The sequence below is a fragment of the Pan troglodytes genome, chromosome 5 (genome assembly GCF_028858775.2).
Source record: "Pan troglodytes isolate AG18354 chromosome 5, NHGRI_mPanTro3-v2.0_pri, whole genome shotgun sequence".
NCBI classification, from domain to species: domain Eukaryota; kingdom Metazoa; phylum Chordata; class Mammalia; order Primates; family Hominidae; genus Pan; species Pan troglodytes.
In genome coordinates, this window is record NC_072403.2 from 178297731 (window position 1) to 178308986 (window position 11256).

General features: G+C 42.2%; 1 non-coding gene across 1 annotated transcript; it reads left to right on the plus strand.

The window, feature by feature from the left end:
* Positions 1-7328: 7328 nt before the first annotated feature.
* On the plus strand, positions 7329-7432 carry LOC112209593 (U6 spliceosomal RNA). Its single transcript, XR_002944429.1, has one exon. It is a non-coding gene; the product is annotated as a U6 spliceosomal RNA (small nuclear RNA).
* Positions 7433-11256: the final 3824 nt, after the last annotated feature.

Below are 11256 nucleotides of genomic sequence, written 5' to 3' on the forward strand. Positions count from 1 at the left end.
ATCTTTTTACAAATATTCTTCATTACCACACTTTATTCATTCTATCAGCCAAGTGTGTTCCTCCAATTTTTCACTACAATTTTAAAAGCAGAAAATGTACCCTATTGTTTTGCACTGTTAGAGCCCATCCAGAGAGAAGGTGCAAGGTCCCTACTGGACTTCAAGGCTAAGATTGCGAGTGCAGCCGGAGTGGCTCGGAAACCAAATGTCAGTGGGAGCTCCCAGTCCCAGCTGTGAGGCGTGGCTCCCAGTCCCAGCTGTGAGGCGTGGCTCCCAGTCCCAGCTGTGAGGCGTGGTTCCCAGTCCCAGCTGTGAGGCGTGGCCCCATTGCTTCCCTAGCGGGCTTCTGCTCAGATGGCTCCAGAGGCTGCTCTTCTGTATCATGACAGCGTTTCATCGTAACAGACGCCAGCTACTGCATTAGCTCCTTTATTTTCTGGTTAAGTTTATACAAATGTATCAGATATACTGCAATATTAATAGTTCTCTCATTTGTTTCTGTTATTCTTGGGGCTGGTTTCACAAGTTTTGGGGGTTTCAGTTTTTTTTTTTTTTTTTTTTTTTTTTTTTGATACAGAGTCTTGCTCTGTCGCCCAGGCTGGAGTGCAATGGCACAATCTCTGCTCACTGCAACCTTCACCTCCCAGGTTCAAGCGATTCTCCTGCCTCAGCCTCACGCGTAGCTGGGATTACAGGTGCGTGCCAGCATGCCCGGCTAATTTTTTTGTATTTTTAGTAGAGATGGGGTTTCATCATGTTGGCCAGGCTGGTCTTGAACTCCTGACCTCAAGTGATCCACCCACCTCAGCCTCCCAAAATGCCTGGGATTACAGGCGAGTCACCATGCCTGGCCTGGGGATTTCAGTTCTTAATCTCCTTTCAGATTTGCCCATACTCTTTTCCTTCAGTCATCTCTGAGAGAAAACCCAGAGGTCCTTCATGGCTGGCTCAACTCACCATCACTCAGGACAGCAGGGTCTTGTGGTCTGTTGCACTGTGGAGATGCAGGGGCTCCTGTATGGGCGAGTGGAGTTGTTCTGGGTGGAAATCCCAGGCCGGCTCTTTTCCTGTAACTGTGATAAGTGACTCAGCTCAGAGCCTCCTAGGCCTCATCAGTACAGTAAGGACCACAACACTGAACCCATTGTAAGGGTGAAGACACAGTCTGCAGAAAACTTGGCACATAGTGGGAATTTCAAACGCTTTAGCTGGTTAAAGAGAATTGACCATTTCTGCCTTTCAATTTCTCAGGAGTCCCTTTTCAGGGAGGTGGGCTGTCTAATTTGGCCCCTTCTACCTCTATGCATCCTCCTATAGCCATGCCCTCGGTGCAAGTGAGGCCAGCCTGACTTCTGTTCTCTGCAAGCGGCAGGCTTACTCCCACCTGAGGTTTTGCACAGGGTCTCCCTGGCCTGGGCCGCTCTTCCATCTGATGTTACCACAGTTGGTTACTCTGACCTGTCTTTAATGCCCCTTTCACAAATCTAAACCATCCAGGGACAACAGATAAGGAAAATGGAGTGGAAGCCTCACCACAGATGATGGTGCAGTGCTGAGAAGCATCGGATTCGAGACAGACATAGAGACCTGGAGGCACTGAATGGAAAAAAGGAACAGAGGAGACAAGAACATGCAGACGGAACAACATGGGCTTTGCACAGGTACACGACAAACACAAAATGCACAGCGGACATGCGGCTGCTGAGGGGCAGGGCTGGTATGGGAACAAGAGGGGGTGTGTGCATCAAACAAGGCAGAAAAAAATGCAGCCTCGGGTCGCTAGGCATCGCTTCATCCTGTTAAATTCCCCAAAATAGCATGTATCGCTGTCAAACATGAGCATCAGGATTTTTATCCAAACAGGAAAATTTTCTGTTCCTTTAGTCCCAAGCATATGGAGCGCGCTTATTAATTAGGACATTATGACGGGCTCTGTGTAAAAATGGGAAGTGAATCTCTCAATACGTATTTAGTGAAATTAAAGGTACATTGAATCTACTAAAGAAAAAAAACACTTAAGCCTGGGAAATTATCTTTGCGTTTTTTCCTAAGTGATTATTATTAGACACCAGAATAGCACCAAACCGAAAAAAATCTCACGACTGAAATATCTCAGAAACGACATTTCAATATATAAAGGAAACATCAATTTTAAGTTACAAGTAAGGAGAAATTTGGAAACAGAACATACAATTTAACTAAGATTAAGTCTTTCAAAATAATAAGTAGCACTCTAAAACTGAAATCAAGAATGATTTTCATGACTATTTGAATTTTTTTAAATTAATGTTGGTGTTTTTTTTTTGAGACAGGGTGTCACTGTGTTGCCCAGACTGCAGTGAACTGGCAGTGTCATAGCTCACTGCAGCCTCAAGCTCCTGGGCTCCAGTCATCCTTCCACCTCAGTCTCCCAAGTAGCTGGGACTACAGGTATGCACCATGACATCTGGCTAATTTTTTAGTTTTTGTAGAGACGGAATCTCGATATGTGGCCCAGCCTGGCCTCAAGTAATCCTCCTGCCTCAGCCTCGCAAAGTGCTGGGATTACAGGCATGAGCCGACACCTGGCCTAAATATTTCTCAAAAATAAACCAAGAATGACTTTCAAGGCCTAAGAAAAAGACATGGCACTGATGAGATTTTGAAGACTTTTATTAAAAGTAATAAGCATAATTCATTCACCCAAAACTGACAGTGGAAAATCTGAATGTTTCAAGTAAGTAGAGGAAATTCCCCCAAATGAAGAGGGGACGACAGAGTCCTCAAGTTAGCTACTGGACACCTTCAACGGCAGACACTGGAGAATTAGTTACAAGAGGGCTCGACAGGCCTGCAGGTAAAACAAACAAAGCAAAACAAACTGAAACAAGAGAATAAACGTCAACACGGGCATTCTGGAAAGCGCAGCCAGGCTCTCTCTCCCCAGCCCAGCAGGAGCTCCAGCCCCAGCTGCCATCATTCCTAGCACTCCGTAGCAGCGTTACTATTACTAACACTTACGGTATCTTCAAAATCATCCTCCTGGCAACCAATGTGAAGTCACCACCAGGCCCAGAAAGTGGCTGTGACTCTCCCCTGGTGGCCAACACTGCTAGCTGCCGACCTAACCTCCGTTACCCATCCTCTTCCTCACTACCAGGCCCGTAGTACTGCTGTGGGGTATAAGGTGCGCAGCTGAAGAAAATGCATTTTTCCAGCCCCCTTGTGAGATGGGATGGCCATATGACCACGCTCTGGTCAGCAGAATGTCAGTGAAGTTTTTGGGTGGAGATTCCAGAAGCTTCCTGAGAAGAGGGCTGGCGGGATGGGCAGGGATCCCCTCTGTCCCAGGCCCTCTGCCGCAGAGGTAGTATGAGGTCAGGAGCAGGAAGCCCCCACCAGCACCAGGCAAGAGCGAGCAGCACCATGGGGTCCCCAAGCCAGCCAGGGACTCTCAGCGACAGGAGAGAAAGGCAAGCCTCTGCGTTCTCGCAGGAGGCTCTTTTCTGGAGGCGGTTTCAGTTTTGCGGTGCTGAATCCAGTTCTGTAAGGGAAGAAAAAGTTATTTCCTCACCCATTGCTAGGTTTATGGCTGAGACGCCTATCATAAAAGACAGATAAACAAGAGAAAAGCAGGTGAATTTATTTCATTGTATGTAATTTTTACATGACACAGGCACCTTTAGATGTGAAGACCAAAAGGCACAGGGAGGCCTGTGTATCTTTAGGCTAAGCTTGATGGAGAGCGGACAGTGGTGGAAGAGGGTGAGTACACAGAGCGGGCGTCACCTGATGGCAGTGAACTGCGGGAATATGCAAGGTGCCAGATTTCAGGGTCTTGTGTCCCAAACCTCATTAGTGTCTAACTCAGTGTGGATATAACCGCTGGGACGCTAGCAGCGGTCTCTTTGGAAATTGCCAGAGCGCGCCGTCGCGGCTGCTGGGTCACTGGGCTTCTGTGTTATGATGGATGCTGTATTCGTCATCCATCATTTGTGGTGTGTTGTAAAGCATCACAAACTGGGTGCCTTTAAACAACAGAAATTTGTTCCCTTACAGTTCTGGATCCCAGAAGCCTGACATCACTGTATCGGCAGGGCCGTGCTCCCTCCTGGGAAGCTTCCCTCCCCTCTTCCCTCTTCTGGCATTGCTGGTGCGTCAGCCCGGTCTCCACCTCCGTCTTCACACAGCCATGACCCCGTGTGTCTCTCCTCCTCTTCAGATGTTCTTCAGTAAGGACATCAGTCATGTTGGATTAGGACCCACCCTGATGACCTCATCCTAGCTCACATCTCGATGTCATCTGCAAAAATCCTATTTCCAAAGAAGGCCACTTCACAGGCCCCAGGACTTAAGATTTTAATGTATCTTTTGCAACAAACACCTTAGCGAAATTTCTTGCAACACACACCTTGGTTTAATGTTCTTGAAATAATCCAATGGCCTCCGGGACTCAGGCATAGCTCTTTGGGCCTCTCAAACTGGCCTGATGTCCTGGGACCAAATTTGCACTCTACCTAACCTTGGGCTGAGGATTTTTGCCAGAAAGCTCTGGTCTCTCATGCCCCAGGCAGGCCCATCCTTCCAGTCCTCCAGGCAAAGCGAATCTGAACTGTGTTAGTTCTAGGCTGTGCCAAGTCCAGGCTCCCTGAGGTTTCTACACTGCCTTTATATTTATAGATCTTTAAAAAAAAAAAAAAAAGAAAGAAAAGGTAGTGTTTCTGGTATGGTTTGGCTGTGTTCCCACCCATATCTCATCTTGAATTGTAGCTCCCATCACTCCCACTTGTTGTGGGAGGGACTTGGTAGGAGATACATGAATCACAGGGGGCAGTTCCCCCTACCGTTCTCATGGCAGTGAGTAAGTCTCACGAGATCTGATGGTTTTCTACGAGGAAAACCCTTTTGCTTGGTCCTCACTCTCTCTTGTCTGCGGCTATGTAAGGCATGCCTTTTGCCTTCCACTATGATTGTGAGGCCTCCCCAGCCATGTGGAACTGTGAGTCCATTAAACCTCTTTTTCTTTATAAACTACCCAGTCTCAGGTATGTCTTCACCAACAGGGTGAAAACAGACTAATACAGTTTCTCCCCGGCTTCCCTGAAGACCCACCAGTGTCAGAGGAAGGCAAGCTCACAGCCCAGCACATCTGGGACTCTGCTCACTTCAAGGGTAAAAAATCTCTTTGAAGTCACATGTTTTACTCAAAAATCTCATTAACTTTCCTTTTACTGCTTAAAGTACCTGTGTTTGCTTTCTCGTTGGAAGAATGGTTTTTTGCACGTATCTTCAGGTGCAGTCAATGCCCAGGAATTGTGCACTACCTGCTCTTGAAGGGCCCCTTTCTCCTCAGTTCCTGGGGGTGCTTCCCCTGCTTGAGAAGCACAGGTCTTTCCTGTTAGGGGTTAGGGTTAGGGTTAAGCCCTCATGTTCCATCCTGGATTTGATCTCTACCACCCTGTGGAATGACAAGAAATCTATTTCATTAAAAAAAAAAAAAAAAAAAGTTAAACAGCTTTCAAAAGTAAAAAAAAAAAAAATTATTTTTTTACATTTCTGAAACAATTTTTAAATTAAAAAATTTTATTTTAAATAAATTGGGTTTTTGTCCCCCATTCCTGGCACACAGCCCCTAAACGCCTTTCCTGAGTGTCAGGGCTGTCTTTGGTGTTGGCCAGGAGCCCCTTCCCATCACACCTGAGTGCCTGCTAACAAAGTAAGCGAGGCTGGGTCCTGGGACAGCCTCAGGATGGGGTGGGCATGAGAAACACCATGCCAGTCGAGGGTGGGAACTTTCAGCCTCACCCACCTGCCTCTGGGAAAGGGGGTGGGGGTGCTGGTAATCAACCTCTATAAAATCTCTTACTAACTGTATTTGATGAGCTTCCAGGTTAGTGAACGTATCCAGGTGCCAGGAGGGTGGCACCCCCCAGCTGCTGCACTCAGAACCCTTCAGACCTCACCCTGCATATTCCCCACCTGACCGTTCATCTGCGTCCTTTATAACAGGGGCCCCAACGCCCTGGCCACAGACCTGCCTACGTGTGTGTCTGTGTGTGTGTGTGTGTGTGTGTGTGTGTGTGTGTATGTGTAGACAGGGTCTTGTTATCTTACCCAGGCTGGCCTCAAACCAGGGCCTCAAGTGATCCTCCTGCCTCAGCCTCCCAAAGTGCTAGGATTACAGGCATGAGCCACAGTGCATGGCCTCTGTTTCTTTTTTATGTTTTCATTTTCCCAACCCATTTTGAATGTTTCACTGCTCTGAAATGCTCTGTCAAATTAGTTACCTGAGTTCTCAAATACGTGTCCTTGTTTTCAAGGGTTTACATAAGTAACTACCCACTTTAATCAGAACACTATCCAATTGTCTGTCTGAGTACAGGAATCTAGTTGGTTTTCTTCCAGTCTTCAACTGCGGAAAATTTCTTTGCTTCCAGATTTTGTTTCAAACTATTTCTAACTCCAAGTAAACTCGTCCATTTGCTTAGGGTTAGCCCACATTCCCCGCATCCCCCATCTCAGACAACACCATTCGGTCTCCCAAGATATCCCAAGGAAATCAATAACAATTGATTATTATTAATTCTCTGACACTCTTATCCATGCTTGGAAACACGCACTGACTACTGAATACAGTTGAGGTTCACATCGTAATTTTGTTTTCTAGTAAATCTGGCTTTACTAATAATAGTATTTACAGAAGAAAAAGTAGAACTCATTCTATTTTTATCTTGGAATGCATGATACCTCCAGGTAAAGTGGGGTTTTTTGTTTTTTAATGTGTAAGTTTCAAACTGTTAGTTTTGAAAACATTTCAAACTTACACGAGTTGCAGTCATAATAAAATGACTCCTTCAGCTAGATGTATCAGTCGTAAACATTTTGTCACATTGTCTCATAAAACATGTTTCACGTCTCTCTTTCTCTCTTTACATATATGTGTAGATACTTGCATATGCACTTAATTATGTTCAGATTTCATCATTTGAGGGTGATTTACAGATATAATGATCCTTAGCCCCTAAATAACTTCCTCATATATCTCCCAATAAAAAGGTTATTCCCTTACATAACTTCAGTAAAATGACGAAATTCAGGAAGTTGAATGTTGCCATAATACTATTATCTAATTTACAGACTAATTCAAATGTCACCAACTGCACCAATACACTGGTAAACGTATAATGCTTTAGGGGTATGTTGAGGTCCTGTCAACTGAGATGAAGAGACGTTAACTTGCTTTTGAAAATGAGTCTATATCATTAAAAATTTCTAAATTCCAAGTTCTATGGTGAGAAAGAGACTCAGTCAATAGCAGTTACTTAAGTATTCAAAAACCTATTGGCACGATGACTTTGGCAACATTTAGACTAAAATTGAAACCATGCAGAGAAAATTAACATGGCCCCTGCAAAAGGATGACACAGAAATTCATGAATTGTTTTTTTTTCTGAATAGAAAAAAGCAATCTGGACTGAATTGCATTCCTCTAAAATTCATGTGTTGAAAGTCCAATCCCCGATGTGACTGTATTTCTTGATAGGGCCCGTAAACAGGTTGTTAGGTAAAATGGGGTCATGAGGGTGAAGCCCTAATCCAGGAGGACTGTTGTTTATATAAGAAAAGGAAGAGATACCAGCGACACACTTGCATAGAGAAAAGGCCATGTGAGGACACAGCAAGAAGGCAGCCGTCTGCACCCCGAGAAGAGAGGTTCGCGAGCAACACTCCTGTTGGCACCTTGATCTTGGACTTCCAGCCCGCAGAACTGTGCGAAAATCCATTTCTGTTGTTTAAGCTGCCTGCCTGTGGTATGCTGTTACGGCAGTCTTAGCAGGCTGGCACACTGGGTGAAAATAGAGGTAAAGGCAATAGACTCACCTTCTCGAAAGTTTCTTAAATCGTATTTGATGGCTGAAGCAAACCTAACACCATATGATGTAGTGCTCAATGTAAAATACTTAGGAACATTTTATTTAAAAAGTAGGAAGTGTCAAGGGGCCTAAGTGGAAGTAAACATGCAATACTTCACTCAAAGTGGTACAATTTTTATATGAGGAGGCTATGATAAGTTACATCTATATATATGTATATGTGTGTGTGCATATATATATATAGAGAGAGAGAGAGAGTACAATCACCAGGAGGACAATACAAGGTTATGTGATTTTTAAATACATGAATAAAGTAGAAGGGAATTCTAGAAAATGCTGAGGTAATCTACAGGAAGGAAAAGAAAAGGAAATGAGAAACAGAAAACAAGTAATACAGGGACAGACTTAAACCCTAAATATCAATTCTAATCTAAATCCATCAGTTCAATGACAGAGACTGGCAAAAATAGATAGAAATACACGACCCAACTACGTGCCATCTACACATGTTGGTGGCTCACGCCTGTAATCCCAGCACTTTGGGAACTGAGGCAAGCAGATCACTTGAGGTCAGGAGTTCGAGACCAGCCTGGCCAACATGGTGAAACCCTGCCTCTACCAAAAATACAAAAATTACCCAAGCATGGTGCTGTGCGCCTGTAGTCCCACCTACTCGGGAGGCTGAGGCAGGAGAATCGCATGAGGCAGAGGTTGCAGTGAGCCGAGATCATGCCACTGCACTCCAGCCTGGGTGACAGAGTGAGACTCCGTCTCAGAAAAAAAAAAAAAAAGGAAATAAGTGAAAGGAAAAATAGACAAACTCGCAATTATAGTTGGAGACTTCATCACTTCTCTTTCAGCAACTGATAGGACTATTACATAGAAAATTGGCAAGGATAAAGAACTGAACAATACTGTCAGTCAGCATGATTTCTAGAGCATTCCACCCCAAGATAGCAGAATACACATTCTTTTCAAACATCCATGAATGTTCCAAGATAGACCATATCCTAGATGATTTTTAAAAATCAATACATTTGAAAGAATTAAAATTATACAAAGTATGTTTTCTGGTCATAAGAGAATCATACTAGAAATCAATACAGAAAGACAAAGGAAAATCTTTAAATATGTGAAAAGTAACCAACACACTCCTAAATAATTAAACATCAAAAAGTAAATCTCAGAAGAAATCTGAAAATATATTGAACTGAATAATAATGAAAACAAAATGTGTCAAAATTTGTGAGATGCAGCTAAAGCAGTGTTAAAAGGAAAATTTATGACATATATAAATGTCATATATATGTATATATATATGAAAAGAGGAAAAGTCTGAAATCATTTCTCTAAGTTTCTACCTCACAAAACTAGAAAAAGAAGAGCAAACTAAACACAAAGCAAGCAGAAGGAAAGAAATAATGAAGATAGAATAACTCAATAAAATCGAAAACAGGAAAGTAATAGAAAAAAATCAGTGAAACAAAAAGCAGTTCTTTAAAAAATATCTCAAAAAATCTATAAGTCCCTAGCAAGACTTACAAAAAAAAAAAAAAAAAACATAAATCACCAAGGTCAGACAAAAAATCACTAATAAAACAGGAATATCAGTACAGATCAATCTTTCAATCATTAAAACAATATTAAAGAATAATATCAACAAAAGATAGTTAGACCTTATAAATGAATTCAGTAAAGCTGCAGAATACAAAATAACAAAAATCAATTGTGCTTCTATATACAAAGAATGAACTATCTGAAAAAGAAATTAGGAAAGCAATTCCATTCACAACAGCAACAAAAAGAATAAAATAGGAATACACTTAACCAAAGACATGAAAAACTTGACACTGAAAATTAGAAAACAATGATGAAGAAAATTAAAGAAGACACAGATAAATGGAAAGACATCCTGTGTTCATGGATTGAAAACTGAAAAAATTAATATTGTCAAAATGTTCATACTACCCAAAGAGATCTAAGATTCAATGCAATCCCTATTAAAACTCCAATGGCATTTTTTTTATAGCTATAGAGGAACAAACCTAAAATGTGTAAGGAACCACAAAAGACTCTAAGGAGGTAAATCTATCTTGAGCAAGTAAGATAAAACTGGAGGCATTACACTACCTGACTTCAAAATATGTAACACAGCTATAGTAGTCAAAACAGCATGGCACTGACATAAAAACAGTCACTTAGACCAATGGAACAGAATAGAGAGCCCAGAAACAAATCTATGCATCTGTGGGTCAATTGATATTTAACAAGAGTGCCAAAAACACACAATGGGGAAATAATAGTCTCTTCAATAAATACTGTTGGGAAAACTGGATATCCATATGCAGAAGAATGAAAGTGGACTTTTTCTCATACCATATGCAAAAATCAACTGAAAATAGATTAAAGACTTAAACATAAGTCCTGAAATCATAAAACTACTAAAAGAAAACATAATGGAAAAGTTTCTTGACATTGGTCTGAGCAATTGTTTTGTGGATATGACACAAAAAGCACAGGCAATAAAAGCAAAAATAAGCCAGTGGGATTGTGTAAAATGAAAAGCTTCTGCACAGCAAAGGAAACAATCCACAGAACAAAAAAACAACCTACAGAGTGGGAGAAAATATTTGCAAACCATATATCTAATAAGAGGCTAATATTCAAAATATACAAGAAACTCAAACAACCCAACAGCAAACAAATGAACAAGCAAAACAAATAACCCAGTTAAACAATGGGGTAAGGCACCGAATAGATATTTCTCAAAAGACGACATACAAATGGCCAACAGGTATATGAAAGTGTGCTTAGCATCACTAATTTTCAGGGAAATGCACATCAAAATCACAAAAAGATATCACCTTACCCCTCACAAAAGATAATGTGTTGGTGAGAATGTGGAAAAAAGGGAACCATTATGCATAGTTTGTAATGTAAATTGGTACAGCCACTATAAAAAACAGTGTGAAGTTCCTTAAAAAATTATAAATAAGGCCAGGCATGGTGGCTCACACCTGTAATCCCAGCACTTTGGGAGGCCAAGATGGGTGGATCACCTGAAGTCAGGAGCTTAAGACCAGCCTGGCCAACATGGCGAAACCCTGTCTCTACTAAAAATACAAAATTTTTCCAGGCATGGTGGTGGGCACCTGTAATCCCAGCTACTTGGGAGGTTGAGGCAGGAGAATCACTTGAACCCTGGAGGCGGAGGTTGCAGTGAGCTGAGATTGTGCCACTGCACTCCAGCCTGGGTGATTAGAGTGAAACTCCATCTCAAAAAAAAAAAAAAAAATTATAAATAAGAACTAGCATACGATCCAGCAATTACATTACTAGGTACTTATCCAAAGGAAATGAAAGCAGTGTCTCAAAGAGATATTGCACCCCCATGTTTATCGCA